The sequence below is a fragment of the Chanodichthys erythropterus genome, chromosome 24 (genome assembly GCF_024489055.1).
Source record: "Chanodichthys erythropterus isolate Z2021 chromosome 24, ASM2448905v1, whole genome shotgun sequence".
NCBI classification, from domain to species: Eukaryota; Metazoa; Chordata; class Actinopteri; order Cypriniformes; family Xenocyprididae; genus Chanodichthys; species Chanodichthys erythropterus.
Genome location: NC_090244.1, coordinates 24,154,562 through 24,173,931, shown reverse-complemented (window position 1 = coordinate 24,173,931; position 19,370 = coordinate 24,154,562). Strand labels below are relative to the sequence as shown.

The following is a 19,370-nucleotide window of genomic DNA, read 5'->3' as shown; positions in this document are numbered from 1 at the left end:
ATGCCAAAGGGCTATAATTATAAAAGCAGACTTCAACTGACCAATACATTTATAGGTACTCATTTTAGAGAAGAGATTGGTTTTACTTCAGCCTCTCTGCACTTAAGATTGAACTCGTGACAGTGATTTACAAGGGACATGACTGAAACACAAACCTTTGAGTAACTATAGAGCACAGAGAGGAAAATCTGAGGTTGTGTAAACATAGTTTAATCTCACATATAAAAGGCCATGCTCATTTTGAGCCAGATCCATCTTAAGCTGCACCATTGCTTTTCTTACTGATGGTAGGCTCCTTTTCAAATGCACAAAATTAAGGGCTCACTGTGACTAAGAGATATAAATGATATGGTTTGTATTTCCAGTCTAAGAGAGTTTGTGTGTATAGACACAACACAGAGCCTTGCGTGGGTTAATGTTTTAGTTTAAGGAAAAGTATCTCCAACATCCAGTACGATAGACTGGATTGGCTATCCATTTAACATTAAAAATTAAAAAATAGAAGGGACACAGTTTACATTTTTTTTTAAATTATTATTTGTTTTTGTTTTGTGGTTTGGTTTTGTGATTTTGTTTTGCTTTGTTGTGGTTTGCTTTGGGTTGTTTTTGTTTTTTGTTTTGTGGTTTGGTTTTGTGATTTTGTTTTGCTTTGTTGTGGTTTGTTTTGTGATGTTTTTGTTGTGTTTTGTGTTTTTTTTGTGTGGTGTTTTTGTTTGTTTTATTGTGGTTTGTGTTATTTTGTTTTGTTGTTTTAAATTTTATTTTGTGACTTGTGTGCTCTTATTAAAGCACACTTGTTGAACTTGATTGCAACATTGTTTGATAAGGTGCCAATAACTGACATTCTGCCTTCTGTTTTAGTTTGCCAATTCCACCAATATTTTTTTTTATGAACACTGAACAACAGTGCTTTAGTTTGCATTTGGCCATATTTTTACAAGCACGCTATTTGCAGCTTACAGTACACATAGATTAATCCTATTTCTATACTTTAATAAGCCACCCTATTTTGATTGACATACTGCAAATGAAACACATCGTACGTTGGCATCTTCAGGCAACATTGATCTTTAAAATACTAGGGCATGTACAAACAGCATTACCCATGTGTGTTTGTGTTTGTTTGATTCATTATTTGTACTAGTATTCATATCAGTGGTTCTCACTCTGGCTCGGGAGCAATACCAAGTCAACTGCTCTTCAGATCTTGGCAGAAGTTAAGAGTGGAAGCAAGAGTCTTGCCGCAGCCAGCAGGGGCTTAGTGGAGCAAATCTTTCCATTTCTATTATATCAGAAAGTTGTTTTCCTCTGTTGAGCGGTGAATAATGAAAGTTCATGACATTACACGTGCCGTGGCGTTGGGGGAATACTTAAAGAACGGTGAGGGTCTCGCCAAACAAGAGTGCAACAGGAAAAACAGCTACAGTAAAAGCAGAACCCACATCCAATTTGAGTCTCTATTTTCCCGCCAAAAAAGTGTCTTGGTTTGAGGAGAAGCTGTTAGTCATTCAATTAGCGTACGTGTTCCACTTGTGCTTTCCAAGGGTCATGCTGGTCTGGCTTCCAAGTCAAGCTTGAGTGTGTGTATCAGACGTTTGCATAAGGAAGAGCGGTTAGAGGTGAGGTATGTATGTATGAGTATGTCATAACAACCCAAATTTTGCCATTCAGATTCACCTGAAACGGATCACGGCACTTTATTCTCCCAATTCTGCTGACTATGCCAAGAATGCACAATAGAGTAACCGTCTGACACACTGCCATATGCTAATCAGTAATAACAGTGAGACATTGATGGATGTGTGTAGAGCATATCAGCAGGTGTTTCTGTGTGAGTCCAGCACATATGCTTGCTAAAAGCCAAAGAAATGGTTTTAAAGTGCAAAGCTGAAGTGTTTTTAGTGTTCAAATGGACATAAAATCAGAGAAGCAGTGTTTTAGTTAAGGAATCGCTGTTATGAGCAAAGTGAAGAAATCTTGTAATTGAACAAACCTTGTAAGTGAACGTATGTTATAAGTAAATGGATCTTGTAAGTGAACAAATCTTGTGGGTGAATGGATCTTCTAAGTGAACGGATCTTGTAGGTGAATGGATCTTCTAAGTGAACAAATCTTGTGGTTGAATGGATCTTCTAGGTGAATGGATCTTGTAGGTGAACAGATCTTCTAAATGAATGGATCTTGTTGGTGAACTAATCTTCTAATTGAACAAATATTGTAAGTGAACAGATCTTCTTAGTGAACTGATCTTGTAGGTGAATGGATCTTCTTTGACTTTCCACACACTTGAAGATTTTAAGCCCGATTTTGGGCCCGATTTACAACACACGATCTGGTGGATGTGGCCCAAATTGAGGCTTCTCTCAACCTGAATTGATCTTGTAATTGAATGAATATTGTAAGTGAATGGAAAAGGAGTGTTTCATTGTTTGGACATGCTGAGCAAATATGGTGAACGAGTCTGTGTTTTGAGTCTGAATGAAACATTCTGTTTGTGAATGGACTAAATGTACTGGGACATGAATGAACTGAATGAACAGTGACTTAACAAACACGGACATGTTCTTCATTCATCTTGATAGTTTTATTTAATAAGCAGAGAAAGGTTTGTGCAAGAATTATTCCAATTTGATATTATAGAAACTCAAATTTAAATTAAATAGTTCATTTAAATTAACAATTTATAATTCATTTAATTTAAGAATTTGATTTAATTATTATTGTCTGTTTGTTGTCTTTTTTGATAGCTTGATAAAGTCCAAAAGTTTTCAAAATTAAGGCACAAATCCTGCTTTATTGTCATTTGTGGAAAAAATGCTAATGGCTGGAAATCTGACTGGTAAACACATGCTAATGCCTGTTCTCACTAAGTCTGTTGCATCTAAACAACTAAATGTCAAAACTTTGGCAGTGTATACAGAGTAAAGTATTAGTAATTAGTGCATCACTGACCTTGTTTTGTTCTGTTTATCTCCAGGTTTGTGGATTTTTCTGGTGTGGAATCCCCAAATTAAAGATCCATCAGTAGGTAGGCTGGGCTGTGCTTTTTCTTTTCTTTTTTCTTCTTCTTAAAAAAAAAAAAATCTTTTCAAACAAGTTTCCCCTGGGTCCTCTTTGTTTTCTCCTTTTCTCCTATTTTCTGTTAATCTTTCTGAATTTCTGTAAAAAGTCTAACAATCTGGTGGGTTACAGCTAATCTATGCTCAGTTAGCCCTATGGGTTAGATTTATAAACACCTTAGTAAATATCTGCCATTACCTTAAATGAAAAAGAAGTGATTCTGTGATTCTATATCATATTTTTAATTACAAACTCGATTCCAAAAAAGTTGGGACACTGTACAAATTGTGAATAAAAAAAAGAATGCAATCATTTACAAATCTCATATACTTATATTTTATTCACAATAGAATATAGATAACATATCAAATGTTGAAAGTGAAACATTTTAAAATGTCATGCCAAATATTGGCTTATTTTGGATTTCATGAGAGCTACACATTCCAAAAAAGTTTGGACAGGTAGCAATAAGAGGCCGGAAAAGTTAAATGTACATATAAGGAACAGCTGGAGGACCAATTTGCAACTTATTAGGTCATTTGGCAACATGATTGGGTATAAAAAGAGCCTCTCAGAGTGGCAGTGTCTCTCAGAAGTCAAGATGGGCAGAGGATCAGCAATTCTCCCAATGCGGTGGAAAATAGTGGTGCAATATCAGAAAGGAGTTTCTCAGAGAAAAAATGCAAAAAGTTTGAAGTTATCATCATCTACATATGCATAATATCATCCAAAGATTCAGAGAATCTGGAACAATCTCTGTGCTTAAGGGTCAAGGCCGGAAAACCATACTGGATGCCCGTGATCTTCGGGCCCTTAGACGGCACTGCATCACATACAGGAATGCTACTGTAATGGAAATCACAACATGGGCTCAGGAATACTTCCAGAAAACATTGTCGGTGAACACAATCCACCGTGCCATTTGCCGTTGCCGGCTAAAACTCTATAGGTCAAAAAAGAAGCTATATCTAAACATGATCCAGAAGCACAGGCGTTTTCTCTGGGCCAAGGCTCGTTTAAAATGGACTGTGGCAAAGTGGAAAACTGTTCTGTGGTCAGACGAATCAAAATTTGAAGTTCTTTTTGGAAAACTGGGACACCATGTCATCCGGACTAAAGAGGAAAAGGACAACCCAAGTTGTTATCAGCACTCAGTTCAGAAGCCTGCATCATGATGGTATGGGGTTGCATGAGTGTATGTGGCATGGGCAGCTTACATCTGGAAAGGCACCATCAATGCTATATCCAAGTTCTAGAACAACATATGCTCCCGTCCAGACGTCGTCTCTTTCAGGGAAGACCTTTCATTTTCCAACATGACAACGCCAGACCACATACTGCATCAATTACAACATCATGGCTGCGTAGAAGAAGGATCCGGGTACTGAAATGGCCAGCCTGCAGTCCAGATCTTTCACCCATAGAAAACATTTGGCGCATCATAAAGAGGAAGATGCGACAGAGAAGACCTAAGAGGGTTGAGCAACTAGAAGCCTGTATTAGACAAGAATGGGACAACATTCATTGCCACACAGTATTAAACATGGCCTTGTCCCAACTTTTTTGAGATGTGTTGATACCATGAAATTTAAAATCAACTTATTTTTCCCTTAAAATGATAAATTTTCTCAGTTTAAACATTTGATATGTCATCCATGTTGTATTTTGAATAAAATATTGAAATTTGAAACTTCCACATCATTGCATTCTGTGTTTGTTCACAATTTGTACTGTGTCCCAACTTTTTTGGAATTGGGTTTGTAAATTTTGTATATCTGAATGTATCTATCCATTCAAAAGTTGTGGTTTTAGCCTTCAGTTTGAGTACAACTCTTTTATTCCTTTTGCTTGTTTGTTGTGATTTTTGAGCTGTTTGATATTGAATCATTAAAAAGCTGTACAAATAGGTGGAAGAAATTAGTTAATAGAAATTAATTGGAAACTAAACTAAACTTGCATTCTGATCATTCCTACATGTCCTTTAAGACCATTGACTTTCAACCTCTCACATGCTTTTCCACTCTGTCTTTATAAGTTTGAGCTAATTTCCTGAGCCCTTCAGTTGCTTGTAATGCTGATTGGCAAATGTGTTCCAGAGCGGCTGGCGTCATCTTCAGTAAAGCCTCAGTGCTGATGATGTAAAGATTTGGCTGTAAGCTGCTATAAGCTTATGAGCCAGTCAGTCCCAATCAATTTACTCTCCTCTTAGTCCAGTTAAACCTTGATGCAGAGAGGCCACAATGGCGTAATGCTGACGGTTATGGTCTGGGTCGCACAAGTAGAACAACTGCTCAGTTTTGTTTTGGCGGGGTTTGTTTTGGGTCACGGAGAGCTCGCGGTTTAGGAAGGAGTTGCCCACGTTAAAGGACGTGTAGTTTAAAGTCACAATAATTTGGAGCAAATAATGTGACTTAAAGGCAGCTGTGCCACATATCACTGATTTTTTTTCTTTTCTTGGCAGAGGCTACTTGCAATAGACACTCTGGTTGCAATAGATGCAATAGATGTGAATGGCGCAAATAGTGGCAGATACTCAGTGTATTGTAGTACATTATAAAACGGTATGCAGTAATAACAAAATATTCAGTGTATATGGTTATATTTATTACAATCATAAATGGGTACTGCCTCATTTGGACATTACTTGTCCTTGTCCCTAAATACCCCTAACCCTACTTGTTAAACTTTATGCCCAATATTAAATACCCATTTAACTTTATTTCCACTAATATTTTCTTTAATTTTATAAAAAAAAAAAAAAAAAAACGCCACTCCGTGCTGATATGTGATGGGAAAAGGGAGAAGAATGAGTTTGGAAAAAGGTGGATTTGAACTTGCGAGTTAGAATCCACCTTACTCTCCACATAATTGTTCCTGTTATCAGCCAGGTTTCTTTTGTGATTTTGTCTAGCTAACCCAGACATTGGTGGGCAAAGTTAGTGTAAATAGCCTCTGCCAACAAATTGGTCTGGCACTACAGGCTAAATCCTCGATTTCAATTTGCCAATGTCAGGTAATCAGCAAAATACCAGAAGTGGCGCTTTCCACGGATGAGAATTATTAGACCGTTTTCTAAGGCTGCATGATATTAAACCCGTTTAAAAATCATAATAAAGCCTAATGCTATTGTGAATTTTCAAAGGCTTTGATTCAATTAAATAAAATGTTTTTCTTGCAGGTTTAATATATATGTGCTGTAAATCTCAGAGTGGCTCCGTTCACAGCTCCACACAAACTGTTATTATTTATAGGAGTGGCACTTCTCAAACTCCATCTCTGCATATACTGTGAGTTTTGATTACTTTTAACAATTATCTGGAAACGCACTGTGCGGAATTTAATCAAAAGGTTTTAATTAAAACCTACACAAACGCAGGAGAATACATCAGTATAATATATATGCGTGATGGGTGCCACCATGATTGTTTTACACCGCCGATGAGAGAATCAGATCTGTCTGATTTACAACATGTGAATTCATCCACTTCTCTCAAAATACACAGAGAGATGTAAGTGTCCGATGAACTGGGAGAAGAACAGGGTAAACTTCATAGTTGCTTACACACAGTATGTATCATCTCAGAGGGGGAAAGGGGCGGGGGTTCGATTACTCAAATAATCATCGGATTAATCGAACGATTACTCAATTACCAAAATAATCGTTAGTGATAGCCCTAGTGGAATCATCATGCGGCTACTGCTTTCTCTTGTATAGTGGAAGCGTTTTGTGCATTTGAGGTGGTGACGTACCTCTACTTACTTTTTTGCAAAATGCAAAAAATGTACCAATACATGCAAAACACTGCAATTTCCAACAGAAATGAACACTAGAGGCAGTAAAACAGCAAGCACTTTTTATCCTTTTCAAACAAAAAAAAGGGCAGATTATCGATTAATATAGACTTACTGCACAATATTATATTGTGACCCCAAAACACTTTTTACTATAGTGCAGGGGTATTCAATTAAAGTTTCAAGAGGTCTGGTCTTTATATTTTGTCCCCAGCGGAGGTCAATCTTAAACACTCAAAATATTCATCAAAGATGAGAATCTTGGGTCTAAAGGTGCCACACGTTAACTTCTTGTCACAAACCTGTTTAGTTAATGGTTAAAGTATGAAGTATGTATGACAGATAAATATAGGAATTGTATTTTGCTGCATTCTTGTTTTCTGCAGAGTTTTAGCAAAAGTATCTTTCGAAAGTATTTTTCAGCTCACCATGTTTCTGCTGTTGTTAGAGCGGCGCTTTACATCTTTATCAGGAGAAAGCAATGTGCATGGAGCGGAAAGAGCTTGAATGAAGCATGTTTGGCTCTAGATGAAAATATTATATAGTATATAGTGCCGAAAGATCAGTACAGTACACGACCCTGAGCCGTTGTGGTGTGAACTGCTCCTTTTGTTTTGACGCACTGCTCACTTCAATCTGTAGAAATGGTAAAATGGGACAATTATGTCCCGCGGTCTGGATGGAACTAAGCCGAGGTCCGGAACCAGACAATGGTCTGCCATTTTAATATCATTGCCATAGTGCATGATTTGTAAATGAATACATTTTGAAGCTCCATATGTTTGCCTTTCTGACATTTTATACTTGCTCTGTAACTCAGCTGGTACAGAATTGTACTTTCGATGCTAGGGCTGGACAATATGTAAAAAATATTTTCAATAATTTAAGTAATTGCCTCAAAAGATATTGCGATATCAGATTATATCGTCTACGCGAGCCCCGTCCCTGCCAGAGACAAAAGGCGACACCGTGAAAATACATCATGTTGAGCTTGGCTGCACTTTATCTAATGATAGGCTGCGATTCAGTTTAATTTCATTATTGAAACGTAAAGGTTGAGTTTGTGCTTAAACTAACATAAAACATAAGCTTTGGTGTTATGTTAGTTTTGCAAATGATTTCCACACTGTTCTCATCGAATTTGTGTTTGAACTAAATTTCGTTTCATGAGGAGAATTATTGAATACAACTTAACAGAACACAATTTAAGTTCATTGTAAAGGTGGACATTCTGGTGGTGATTGTAAGAATGATAAATGCATGCTGATGTCATAGCAATGTATCTTCTTTCATAAGGTCCGATGTTTCTCTTTTTGCCGTTATTGCCTGAGTAGACATATTTCAACATGATAAATTTGCTTAATCATAACTTGTAACACTGTTTTTAAACTTGTAGTCAAGCTATAATGTATTTATTTGTCTACAATCAGGGGTTAAAAATGAATTTGGTTCATTCTACATGAGAAAAATGGTTATGTTTTTCTTTCTGGCTCTTGAGGTACAAGGTCTCCAAAAGTTACTGCTTTATTTAGGCTATTTAGAAGCAGAAGTAGTTAAAAATGATATTAGTGTTTTTATTTTATTTAATTTAATCTACAGCAAAGTATAACACCCCAATATGCTACAATGGAGCTGCCAACATTGGAAACATGTGAAAGAGATATTCAAAACACCGTAAATTCTTCATCCGTTTGCAATATGCAATAAAAACCGAAATTGTATATATAAAATAATTTGAATTACAATAGTCATGTTTGTGATTTTTTTATTTATTTTTTTTATTCATTACGTACACTATTTAAAGGCTTTTCTGTGTAACTTTTATTAGAGTGCAGACCAAAATAAAACAATACTTGATGATATTTTTTAAAATAGGGGAAATCACTGATATTCAGAATTTATAGGATAGTTTTAATTTTTTTTCATCTGCAGAACAAAATATATTGCATAAAAATGAATAGCAGTGTTAACTTAGGAATAAAAAAACATCAAATCAAGATGTGTAATCAAGAAAAAATATTTGACAAAATTGTGAAAGTAACGATAAATGATGTTTGACAGTAGCACACACAGACAAACCTTGCCGTTAGTGTAGTCAGTGCTGAAAAAAGGCAAATAAAATACAGATTAGGCTAATTAAAGTTACAAAAGTTATTCTGTCAATCAGTGAGTGATTTTCCTTTTCTTTTTTCTCTGATTTACATAAATGACTGGTGGCAGCTGGTATAACTGTTAGGCTGCTGTGAATGCATGGATCCAATATAGTTTTTCTTTCTCATCCGTTTATGTTCACTTAAGACAAACTGACTTTGTTTACAGGGATATTTTAAAAATTACTGTATGTGTGTATTTGTCCGTGCACTATATGAGAGGCATCTCTCTGTGCACACTTGGATGTGTGCGCAGCACAAAAACATTGCACAAGTACAGAAGTGAAAACCGTTCTTTTCTTGTAGGTCTAAATTGGATTTTCCGGTATAGAAATAGTAATTAAATGCAAAATATCACTGCATAATCTTCACTGTATGAATATAGATTAACCCTTATTAAAGTTATTCAGTCAAGAGCAGTGAGCATTTTTTTTTTTTTATGTTTTTTGTTTGATTAACATAAAAACAGGCAGCAGCAGGTTTATTAGGCTGCTGTCACCTTAAGAGCTGCACGGATCCAATATACTGTTACACATGCATCTTATGTCAGGTTTACGTTACTAAAGAGATAACTGACTATGTTTGTGATGACACTTGACAAGATGGGCAATTTGACAATTTTGTGTGAATATGTCCGTCCAAGCTCAGGAAGACGTGGAAGAGTATTTGTGCGCTGTGAGATGCTGCGTTCTGGGCACACACTTTGAATGTGTGTTGAGCACACAAAATTTATCACACAGTGCACGAGTACCAAACTGAGAGATGCGGGTACTTTCGCCTATGTGTGTTTGGATATTTACATATTGGCAAGGATTATAAATGTGAAAATTATCAGCTTCTATGAAGATGCAGCACTGGCCCAATCAGTTCCATCAACTGGCCCGAGAGTCTTTCACGTTGGTCCTGGGCCATCGTGCAGTCCTTATTTTCGAGCCCTGGATGCGGAGCGCACGGGTACGAAAACGAGTCAAGGCAAAGGACAAACTCTAGATGAGTCAAGACAAACTCTATAAATTTGTTGACGATTATAATAATCCTAATATTTATTTATATTTGTTTAAACCATGTGAAAACCAGAGCTCATGACATGATCGACAGTGTACTGTAACTACATACACGCTTGTCAGTTTAAGCATACAAAAGATGTTGAGCTGATTAGTATACAGTAAACTAAAGAGAACCTGTAATATATACCATGTTATTGCCATCAAACTTCAAAAATTCAGATTAATAACAGAGCTAAGGAGAAAGATATGATGAAGGAAAAAAAATCAATGTGTCCTGTGTGAATGACCAGACAGACAAATACAGAGAAAAAGAAATTCAAGAGAGACAGAGTGATGTACAAATTAGTTAAGAGAAAATAAACCAACAGATAGCAGATGAGGAGACAGAAAAACAAATTTGACTACCCAGAGTCAGCACAAAAGAAACATACGCCTTTCCACAAATACACAGAGAAAAGACAAATAAATGAATGTTCTTACAACGTGTAAGCATGTTAGAACATCCAAATTCCCCCTTATGTGAATGATGTATGATTTCAGCACTAAGAGACAAAGAAAGCAAAAGGATTAGTTTGAGTTATTTGTCTTTCAGCAGAAGCTTTTATCTACAGAAACTTACTGGGGGAACCTCAGGTTAAACACTCCGCTCAAAGGTGTAATGAGGATAGGATGAGTGAATCTCACAAAGAAATGTCCGGGTCATGTTTCCCCGTAAAATCAGGGAAAAAATTTGAAATATTGATGCGATTCATATTATTAAAAATGTGATTTTATATTTTTATAATGATGATGATAAGTCTGCTCAGCATTTAATGGGCCTTATATTTTTAGGGAGAATTTGCTAGGGATGGGAATCGTAAGTTATTGATTCTGTTTCTGACTCCTCTTGAAGATTTTGGTTCCTTAACCTTTTTCATTTCTATATATCCTAATTGTTGTTAATATGTAATACATTTTTCCAGGAGCTCATTGCTTCTACCTTTAGTTAAACTGCTAACAGTGATTGTAAATTAATTGCCTAAATTATTACATTATTTGCTATCTGCAGTCTTTAAATTGTAATGTTGACATGCATTCTCTGTAAAGCTGCTTTGAAACGATATGTGTCGTGAAAAGCGCTATACAAATAAATGTGAAGTGAATTGAATTGAATTGAATTCATTGAGGATTCTTTATTCTTCATGTTGTCAGCCAGTCTGTAACTAATCGCATGAGCATTAAGTACAATGTAATAAGTAAATTTGTATGATATATGTTTTTAATTCACTAAAAAGACCTGCCTCAAAAGATACTCATTCAGGAATTGAACTACACTGTTTGTGTTGTATATGTTTGATTCACTAAAACGATCCAGTTCATAAGATTCATTAATTTGAGGAATTGGACTACTCTGCTTGTGTTGTATTTTTGATTCTCTAAAAAGAACCAACTGGTGGTTACGCTGTATGTGTTTGATTCACTAATAAGAACCTGCTCATAAGATTAGTTTGTTCAAGATTCTGACTACAGTGGTTGCACAGTGTGCTTCCGAACTGACTCAAAAGATACATTCCTTTGAGGATTGGACTACACTGGTTGTGTTGTATGTGTTCAATTCATTCAAAAGAATCGATATAAAAAGAATATAAAATTAATTTGTTCTGCAATCTGACTACAATGGCTGAGCTGTATGTTTTTGATTCACTAAAAAGAACTAACTGAAAAGATACAGAATTTGAACTTGGACTGAACATCAATTAGTTCTGTTTTTTTATTTATTTATTTATTTATTTTTATTTTATTTATGGAACTGGTTTTTGAAAAAGAACCAGTTTCAGTTCCTAAATCTGTCAAGAAAATGTAGAGATCCTGGCAGTTGTCTACTCAGAATTGGTGTGGGTGGTATTTTGGTTTGCTGTTTGCTTTATTATTATTCTTTTTTTCATGAGATTTACCCATCATCTCAGTATCTGCAATCTTTAAGTTTCCAGCCAAGGTTTAAATGCATTAAAAAGCAAGAGATTAAGAGTGTAAGCAGTGCAGGATGTGTCCTAAACTCAGGACTGAAGAGCATGTCTGTCTGAGTGCTCTTTTGAGGCTGGAAGCTCAGGATTTGTGTGGAAACTGGGATAGCGTCCATTGTGCAGATCCACATGATCCCTGCCAGAGCAATCAGGTATCAGAGCTCGCACCAAAGTGCTACATTCCCCTCATGTGCTCAACAGGCAGGGATTCGCACAGATTCGTCCTGCCCTTTGAGCCAGAATCCTTAAAAATCAAGGGAAATAAGTCCCCTTGTTTTCAGGAGCAGTTGCCAGATATTGTGTTTCGGTAAGAGCTTACAGGGAAAGTAAAGCCATATGAAGCAAATCGCATTAGCTTCTACCAGTATCGACTCCAGGGACGGACATAATGCCGATGCATACCGATACAAATACATGTTTCCGATACTTTTGAAACCTCAGGTTTCTCTCACAGGGAAATGCAATGCCTCCTTTCCAACAATGAAATCACAGTTCATCGAGTGATGTTGAAAACATTGAGTACCAAATTGAGCAAGACTTGCCTTTATCTCATGAATAACTTGGATAACTTATTAGATTACTTACATCCAACCTTAAAGCAGATGGGCTATAGTAGCAGAAGACAAACTTATTGTTTGATTAACATGTTGTGCGTAGCCTACGCTGTCTGTCATTGTCTTTCAATGTGAGAATTCACATGGTGACAATGGCGGATGCACAATGTTCAATGTTACGCAGAAAGAAGGAGAAAAGGAGAAAAAGTGCCATTTGCCTATTTCACCTTTCCACGAGGTGACAGTGAGCGAAGTGGCACCTGAGGCTTCCCATTTCATCACTGGACAGTAGTAGTGAGAATTCCACGACATAAATCGGCACAATGCCAATTGATTTTGTCTCATTATAACAGAGGAAACAACTTAAAATACTGTCATTTATGGTCATAAAGATAAGAGTAAGAGATCATTTGAAACTGTAATTTGTGTACACTCACAATAAAAACAAAAACATTGTGCTTTTGTAAAATAAAGAAAACAAACAGGATGTCGTTTTCTGCAATCTCTGTTTACTTTCCGTGAAGTTTGTGAAACGCGTCACAAATATTATTTGAAACTCAGCCTATAGGCTACTAGCAAGCTCTTGTGTGCCATCTGAAAGCTTGTTCTGGGTTGGTGCACAGATTGCCTCTTCTTCTTCTTCTCTTTTTCATGTTTTGGCAGTTAACACACAGCGTTTCATTACCGCACACACAATACAATTTTGTGATAACATGAATGTGCATTGACAATGCAATGTTGTGCGAATATGAACGTGAACAGTGCTCTGTACAGATTAAGGTCAGTGCTGCATCATAACAAAAGTTATGACAGTTACGAAAGTCAGGCCTTTCCACTGTAATATTCAAATGCGAAAGGGGAATTCGTTACTCACGCAATATGTGGGAAGTTCAAAATCCAAAACATCCTGAAAGTGTCTCAGATGCTGAACTCTCCTAAGTTTAACTCTCTTTCATGCCTTCCTGTGCTTGAATAGACAAATTCACACAAAATTGTCAAAAAATGCCCGTCTTGGTGAGAATCCTAGTAAAGTCAATTATGTCTTCAGTTGAGACAGAAAATGCATGATCATGAATGCATTCAGTATTAAAGTGACAGCATCCCAATAATCCTGCTACTGTGCTGTCTGTGTTTTTAATGTTAAAGGTGCAATATGTAATATTTTCTGTCCGCTAGAGGTCGCTAGAGGCCTATTCAAAACAGTGGTGTAGCTTTATGACGGCAAATTTGAGCGCGGAATCTTGGGACATGTGGTCTTCACTTCACAGTGGAAAACAATTGGGATAGGACTCGGTAAAAAATCATGTTCATGGATGTGATTATTAACATTACTGTAGTATGAAGCAGAGCAGGACCGAATGTTGTGGGAGCTGAACGAGGCCGCTGGAACTATTGCGCAATATACGCCTCACAAGCAGCGGCACTTTTATTATACCACAGTCGCTGGCGCTGCTTCCACTTTTCCAGTCAAGCATATGAGGTAACACAGCTCTGTTTATCATATTAGATACATTTGAGTGTGTTGAAAATGTTATAACGTTACTCTGTGTTTGCTCGGTGGCTGCTGTTAGACACTTGTTGCACACTGCAGTAAGCTAGATTGATATTAGAATATATAAAATGCTGGATGGCTTGTGTTGATAATAATGCAACTGGACATTTCGAATGGTTAGTTGATAAATTTATCTAGTTCCTGTGGAGTTGATTCAACATATCGACTAGCATGTGCCATCATGTTAAACTTTTGTACAAATTCAACATTGAATTGACCCTCGTTTGTGAAGCAGTCTGGCGTAAAATGACAGCATGGTAACAACACTCTACTACAACAACTCTTCCTCTTCTCTAAAGCAGCCCAACATGGCCTCACCCCCTTTGTTGCGTGTTCTCAGGGGCAGGGTTTATGTAAATTTTAGGGTTAGTGATGTCACTAACTTGGGAAGACACCCCTGCCCCACTCATTCTAACACATGTCAAATGACATCGTCCAGATGTGCCAATCACCAGAGCTAGGCAGAAATAGATTACAGGAGTGCAAAAACTAATTTCTGCATAAGTTTTATTTATTATTCTATTTATTTTGTTCTTTTATAACACAAACTATGCTTTTCAGTTTTGTAGCTGATTGTAACTTAATACCGTGTTTTTTTTATCAGCCCTACAAAAAATAAGACTTATGCAAGAGTGCATTCTGTTTACTGCTTAGTGCTTAATACACTACAGGACGCTGTACTGTGCCAAATACCTCAGGGGGAATACATCTCTCCTCCCAGAATTTTAAAGTCAAGGTCCATGTAAGTTATGCATATTATTGCATAATCGTTTCAATCTCAGATGAGTTAAATCAGCAAGTCACACTAAGTCCATTTAGTCAAGCTCTTTGAGTTGAACATTGTTTGTTTTGTGTAGACAGTGCAGGCAGGAATACACCCCCAGGCTTGGCGTAGTCGGTAGCAGAGCTGTTAAAACCATTTAGGTTTAAAGCTTCATTGTTTATGTTTCCAGAAGAAAGAAGAGACTCCTTAGTGGTCAGCCACAGCGATGGACATTGAGGATTTTTGCTAGTCAATTGTGGACTGCTGCACTCGTCCCAACCCATTCCCCCAAATGACATTCACCCAGCTTCTGTTGGATGCTTATTTCATCTGAGTCCCGTGTGGAAACAGCTCTTGAACATCCCTGTGGTGACTTGATATATCTCTTAAACTTCTGTTCCTGCTGGGTAATGTGAATGTACATCTGTTTATAATGCATTTGCCCTATTGATGGGTATTTTGAAGTCGTTTATTAGCTTGCTAGTTGTCACATTGATGTATTGAATCTGATATTTTAATCATTTCTCAACTTATGGTTCCTCTATTACTGGCCAGAGGTCTAGACATTTACATAAGAGATATTAACTTTGTCTCAAAACCTAGTGCCTATCTAGACAGCATTTAAAGGCATCACAAGTACACTGCTGAACTGAAGACTTTCCAAAAAGATAGACAGCAACATTATGCTGCCTTTTGAGACACCTCTTATGGTCAAATTCAGGGCAACATCTCATATATCTTTTGTGGAGAAAGCAATCCCAGAATGCATTGCAATGAAATCAATAAATTAAAATTGACAGATGGAGTTGATAGAACTGTGACTTTCTAAATAATTTTGCACAATATTTGTGTGCTAAGTGTTTTTAGCCTTATTAAAGGTGCCCTAGAACGTTGTTTCACAAGATGTAATATAAGTCTAAGGTGTCCCCTGAATGTGTATGTGAAGTTTCAGCTCAAAATACCCATAGATTTTTTGTAACTAATTTTATTGACTGCCTATTTTGGGGCATCATTAAATATACGTCGATTCAGACTGCTACCCCTTTAAATCGTCGCGCTCCCCGCCCCCGAGCTCTCGACTATAATACACTGCATAAACAAAGTTCACACAGCTAATATAACCCTCAAATGGATCTGTACAAAATGTTCGTCATGCATGCTGCATGCATGCATCGGATCATGTAAGTATAGTATTTATTTGGATGTTTACATTTGATTCTGAATGAGTTTGAGGCTGTTCTCCCTGGTTAAAGCTAACATTACACACTATTGGAGAGATTTATAAAGAATGTTGAAGATGTTTATGCATTATACAGACTGCAAGTGTTTAAAAATGAAAATAGTGACCGCTCTTGTCTCCGTGAATACAGTAATAAACGATGGTAACTTTAACCAAATTTAACAGTACATTAGCAACATGCTAACGAACGGTCTTTGAGACTCACTGTATGTCATTTCCATGTACTGAACTCTTGTTATTCAACTCTGCCAAGGTAAATTCAATTTTCAATTCTACGGCACCTTTAACAGTTTTGTTTTGTTAGCTAAACTCAATTCAATTGTAAGTTGAGTCTTACTATGAGTGAGCATGTTATGTGTGACATATATTGTTGCTACCTATGTTGAATGTCCAAATAAGTCACTTAAAGAGATTTCATTTCAGTTTTGGATGCTGCTTATGTATGGAGCTCACTTGGTTATCATGGCTATTATTTGTCTGCTTCCCAAATCACATACTTGTGCACTATTCTAAGCCATTTTATAGTATAAGATTCAAACAAGAAGTGCAAATACCTAAATTATGCACTTAATTAACTGAAAAAAAAAAGTGTGGAATATTGATACTTCATGGACTCAACTGTAGCTGCTTTCCACATGTAGCATAGGTGGGCTGGCTATTAGACTCAATACTGGATGACAAACTAGCTATCTAATAAATGTCATACATTATTAAACAGAGTACATAGTGTAGGCATTTGGGATGCAACTTAAGTTTCTAGCCCAATTCTTTAGCATCATGCTTATCAAGTACAGTGATCTAGGCTGATTTCCAGTTGTGTTTAAGGAGTTACATAAGATCGTTTAAGACTAGATTACCCTCTTGTTCTTCTTTTTTATGTTTTCTCCATCCTTCACACCCCTCCGAGAAGCAAACAGGGACATTCAACTTCTCCCAGACGTATTTTTTATAACTTTCTTTACACTCCAGACTTAACCATGTCTTACGTAAGATGGAGAGCAGATACAATGACCTTTACTTCAATTTATGTTCTTCTACTGTGAAAGGCACCAGACAGGGGTAAAAAGTCCAGTTCATGCTTTTAAGAGCACTTAAAAAAAAAGTACGCTGGCAAAATATCTGTAACCAAGTCCATTGAAGGCGAGTCAAAGTTGAGAACCCATGTGCAGTTTTATTGACAAACGTGAACCAGATACAAAACAAGCGAAACCATGAAACTAGAGCATAAACTAGAGCACACTTGAACTTGACTTGTACATGAGAACTTGACATAAACAGGCCTGACTAAACTCACCCACAGTAGGTTATATTGACAAAGCTAGACAAGGCACAATGGAAACATGAGGGCTATATATACACAATGACTAATGATTAACATGATACACCTGTGGGTAATCAAGACTCTAAACCAATCAGAACAAAACACATGAAGCAAAGGAAGCACATGATGAGATCACATCAGGGGCAAGGGAATCACATGACATGACATGACAGAAAACATAACTATAGCCCTATTCAGACAGCCATATAATATTTATTAAGTGTGTTCGACATTGGCTGGATGTAACCGATCGGCAAGTATGCCATGTTCAGTCGGTGAGGAGCTGAAAACGGAGACGTGAAGTTGGACACTTTCTGTTTCCCGTTGTGAGGCTCATGCTGTGTTTGCATACTTTATCACAGCTGAAGTGAAATAATTTTTTTGTCAAATACAAAGACATTTTCATTCAATGCTTTAGATGCTGCTTAATACAGCATCTGTTTGTACAAGAATAAAGTTCAACAAGCATCAATGAAGTGGGGTCTAATTTTTTTTATCAGTTTTATTTTGATAAACATGACACAATATAATATTGCGACTACATGAAAAATAGGTTTTACTGTTATAAAAATGCAGATTTGTGAGCATTAGTAGAACTGAAGGTGTGAGAATAAACAAAACTGCGCAGAATGAACCAGCCGGCTGCTCTCGAATTGCTCTCGTGGTACTTTATGGCATACGTCACAGCCACGTGGCGTCAGTGCTGTCTCAAGTCGGACAAGTCGGACGCCGATCGGTCTGCACAGCGCTGCGTGAAGTCAAACAAGCCTATTATTGGGAGATACGAGTGTCCGTGGCTTTATCATTGGAGAAAATGTTATGGCTTACTTGGTTAACATGTCCCTTGATAACCAATCACATTGATGTCATTGAATTTCATTCAGAGTTTTGCGACAGTCAAGTTTAAGGATACCATAGAAATTAATCAGAAGTGCCATAAACTGAATTCTTACAGAGGTTTTACAGAAGTTGATTTAAAATTACAGACTTGGCAGATTCGGACGGAATTAAAATCTCAAAGTATGCCTGTGAAACAATAATTTGGAAAACTAGTCCTGTCTGAATAGGGCTTATGACAAGTTACAAAATAAAGACATGGAAACATGAATGTGAAACCAAACCAAAAACAGACATGACAATATCTGTCCTTAACATAATTACATTTTTGCTTAGAAAATGTTTCTTTAGAATACATATTTATGCACATATTTAATACATATTTATGATACGTATAAATGGCTTTCAATGAGAAAAGATTCAAGGATGGTCAAGGAAACTCAAATTTATTTTTACATGTTGTTTCACAGCAGCTTTACAGAAAATCATTATGTTATTGTTTATAATCTTAATGCTTTATAGTGTCATTAAGAAAATTAGATCTAGGCAGTAACATTTAAAATTTTAAGTTTACATTTTGCAACTGTACAATCAATCACATTATCAGCCAATTACATGCCAACTCAATGCATTTGGGCATGTAGACATGGTCAAGATGATCTGCTGAAGTTCAAACTGAGCATCAGAATGGAGAAGAAAGGTGATTTAAGTGACTTTGAAAGTGGCATGGTTGTTGGTGCCAGATGGGCTGGTCTGAGTATTTCAGAAACTACTGACTACTGGGATTTTCACACAATGGTGTGGGGAATATTTTTTTTTTTTTGCCTCACTTAGTACCAACTGAGCATCATTTAAATGCCACAGCATACCTGAGTATTGTTGCTGAACATGTCCTTCCCTTCATCACAGTGGACCCATCTTCTGATGCTACTTCCAGCAGGATAATTTGCCATGTTACAAAGCTCAAAGGTTTCTTGAACATGACAATGAGTTCACTATATTCAAATGGCCTCCACAGTCACCAGATCTCAATCCAATAGAACAGCTTTGGGATGTGGTGGAACTGGAGATTCGTGGATGTGCAGCCGACA

The 19,370-nt window shown here is 36.8% G+C and overlaps 1 long non-coding RNA gene across 1 annotated transcript in view; it reads left to right on the top strand.

Moving 5' to 3' along the window:
* The first annotated feature begins 2,983 nt into the window (after positions 1–2,983).
* Positions 2,984–19,370, top strand: part of LOC137015380 (uncharacterized) — a 232,803-nt gene continuing 216,416 nt past the window's right edge. Inside the window, exon 1 of the long non-coding RNA XR_010893952.1 lies at positions 2,984–3,028. This is a non-coding gene — a long non-coding RNA (uncharacterized lncRNA). The remainder of the gene's footprint in view (positions 3,029–19,370) is intronic.